Consider the following 3,392-nt stretch of genomic DNA (forward strand, 5'->3'; position numbering starts at 1 on the left):
TAGGGTTATAGTCAATTAAAACTCAAATCAATTAGAAGAAACTTACATGAGGCGACATCTTGAGACGACTTGCGTTGGCGCCCAGAAGAACCTGTAAAGTGGTATGGATTGAGAACGTGTTTCCCAAACTATTTACAGCTGCAGTACTTTTTACTTTGAAAAAAAATACAAGGTATACCAATATGTGAATATATTATAATTTAAAATTAACAATATACAGTGGTACAGCAACTAGTAAAAGGGTATAATTTTGAGCAACTAATTATCTCTAGAGACAAGACAAATTTCGAGCAAATGATTACCTCCAGATACAATACAAATGTCGAGATACGAGAAAGCTAGGTGGCCAAGACTTGAGGCTGTTTATGATTTTAGCGCACTAGTCTTTTTTGTAAGATCTCTTTTGTGTATAACAAATATCTACGGTGCTGGGCGGAGGGTTGCATTTTTTCAGTGTTTTTTTTTCCCTGTCACTCAGCGCTAATGGCAGAGCGGTCTCTATTACGAGGAATATATTACCTATCGTTGGCAAGTGGTCGTGCTTTATCCTATTGTGAGGACATTTGTGTGCATCATTTTCGGAATATTTTGAATGGAATACGAAAGCAAACAGCCCATCGATAGTGAAAGTCCGGTTGGAAGCAGGACAAACAGCCAACCCAGCCGGGAAAAAGGAATAAAAATGCAAAACAAAATTAGAATTATGTTTAGTGTAAGGTTAGATGAAACCTGGGGTCCATCTCCCCCCCCTTCAAAATCTGTCTAATTTTAGTACTACTATTAAACATTGCAGTAATATTAAACCGCTAGTTTTGTTACGTTGTTAATAGATGGCAAATTAGAAGAAATAAAACATTTTTTCCAATCCAATATCCTGTTTTTTTTCAGAGGGTGGGAACGAAATAACGGCCCCCTTCTGACCCCCTTTCTCTGCCCATCTCTAGCTCTCTCTCTCTCTCTCTCTCTCTTTCACCCCTTTGAAATCCGTATAATTTTAGTACTACTATTAAACACATTTTAATAATATTAAACCACTAGTTTTGTGTTACTTTGTTAGTAAATAGTAGGCGAATTAGAAGAAATAAAACATGTTTTCCAATCCAATATCCTGTTAGTTTTTTTTTTTTTCAAAGAGCAGAAACGAATTATCGGCCCCCTCAGCCCCCCTTTCTCTGTCAGTCTCTCCTCCCCCTTCGAAATCCGTATAATTTTAGTACTATTAAACAAATTTTAGCAATATTAAACCACTACTTTTGTGTTACTTTGTTAATAGATGGCGAATTAGAAGAAATAAAACATTTTTACAGTCCAATGTCTGTTTTAGTTGTTTTCCCCCAGTGAATGAGTGAACTTTTTTAATAGTCGCCATTTAGAACAAAAGTCCGCTAATGCTAACACTTAATTCGGCAATTTCGACGTCAATCACGCCTACCAAAAAGAGTTACAGGTTAAAATGCTGTTAAAGCCGAATGAACGTCCCACTAAACGCAAAAATAGAGAAAAACAATTGCAAGGAGAAAATTACCATACTTCAAAGCCAAACGCCGACTAGACATTGACGCCATGTCGGCAAGACAGTGACTACTACGCCCATGACGAGGGAAACATTGCAACTGCGGCGCATGTACAAAACAGAGACACACATAGCCAACTTTAGAGTTATTATGAGTGGAATTTACTCACGTTCTTTCACGGAGGCATACAGTCCAAATTCTCTTCCGACAAACATTTGGAGCTCGCGTCCAACGTGCCGTTTGCCAGTGACGCAGCAGAAAAAGAAAGATAGGGAGGCTTGTTCCGCCCACCTTCAAAATGGCGCTACTTCTACTTCCGTTTTCAAAATAAAAAACTTTTATGCGGTTATTTTTCCCCTCTTAAACAAATGTAATTACAATGATTAGCGATTACATTTGTGTTTTATTTTATCTCTATTGTCTCAATTAGTTTAAAGATTGAGTTGACAGTAACACACTTCAAAACTGCTGAAAAAAATAAAAAGTTAGTTTGCTTGCTAACTTTCTCCCAGTGTAAGTAATGGGAAAGGTTTGCAGACTGGTGAGGGTGAGAATATGAATATGAATATCTATCTATCTCTATCTCTTTATTTATTTGTGTATATATATATATATATATATATATATATATATATATATATATATATATATATATATATATATATATATATATATATATATATATATATATATATATATATATATATATATATATATATATATATATATATATATATATATATATATATATATATATATATATATATATATATATATATATATATATATATATATATATATATATATATATATATATATATATATATATATATATATATATATATATATATATATATATATATATATATATATATATATATATATATATATATATATATATATATATATATATATATATATATATATATATATATATATATATATATATATATATTTTTTTTTTTTTTTTTTTTTTTATTTTTTTATTTTTTTTTTTAATGTCAAATGTTAGTCCCCTTCAGTTTAATGATTAAAAAGTCTTTGTGTACATGTTGCCAAATAATTTTATTGATCTTGTCTGTCTTTAATCGTGCCGCGTTCAAAACATTCTTAGCAAACATGCAGAATAATAAATGGAGAAAAAAGGTTTTTTTAGCCCGGACGCCATCACACACTATTAAATTTAAAAAAAAAAAAAAAAAAAACATTAAAAAAATAAAACACAAGTCAGCAGCAAGAGAGAACCAAAAAGGCTTCATCAAAGATTAAGAGATCAGGATTCTGTCTGGAGATGGCAAATGATAAGATATTTCAAAGCAAACCAATCAAATACGGCCCACCAAAGGCTGGCTCGCTTTATTTTGAATATTGTAACAACGGCTTCTCCAAATAAATCCATAAGCGTCAAATGACTAGGAATGGAAGACGTGACCTGACATCCATTTCCACAGCCGTGATCGTAATTAAACGGCCTAAAGCCTATCAAACTGTGCTTTGAAAACATCATTCTCCCCATTAAATTTACCCACCACAGTGTGCTAAGGAAACCTTCTCCATATAGTAAAGCCTACGAAGCGAACCATAACATGCCGCAAATGCTTATGTGCCAGTGACGTCACAGCACGCAATGAGCCAAAAAGATCAGCCGAGTGGATTAATTCAGCCCCCCCCCCCCCCCCCCCCCTGAGAGAGTTCCATCTTGGAACATTTGAGGGTTCGTTAAGGCTCGCTGTTGTCCGTAGAGGCCAAAATCCGTGTGGGTGCCTTTTCCACCCGCACCTCCAAATGCGGCTTTCCCTGCCGGGCCTTTCGGGCTGCCTTCACGGCTGAATAAGACGCTTGCGTTTAAGCTTCTGCTTGGCCATCTCCTGCTTCCGG

The 3,392-nt window shown here is 34.3% G+C and overlaps 1 protein-coding gene across 1 annotated transcript in view; it reads right to left on the minus strand.

Moving 5' to 3' along the window:
• Positions 1-3,205: 3,205 nt before the first annotated feature.
• The window catches only part of col23a1b (collagen type XXIII alpha 1 chain b), a 39,811-nt gene continuing 39,624 nt past the window's right edge, over positions 3,206-3,392 (minus strand). Inside the window, exon 31 of the mRNA XM_077733356.1 lies at positions 3,206-3,392. This exon is cut by the window's right edge and continues 329 nt beyond it. The gene's annotated coding sequence lies outside the window, so the exon portion shown is untranslated.

This window comes from Stigmatopora nigra, chromosome 14 (assembly GCF_051989575.1).
Source record: "Stigmatopora nigra isolate UIUO_SnigA chromosome 14, RoL_Snig_1.1, whole genome shotgun sequence".
Taxonomy (NCBI): Eukaryota; Metazoa; Chordata; class Actinopteri; order Syngnathiformes; family Syngnathidae; genus Stigmatopora; species Stigmatopora nigra.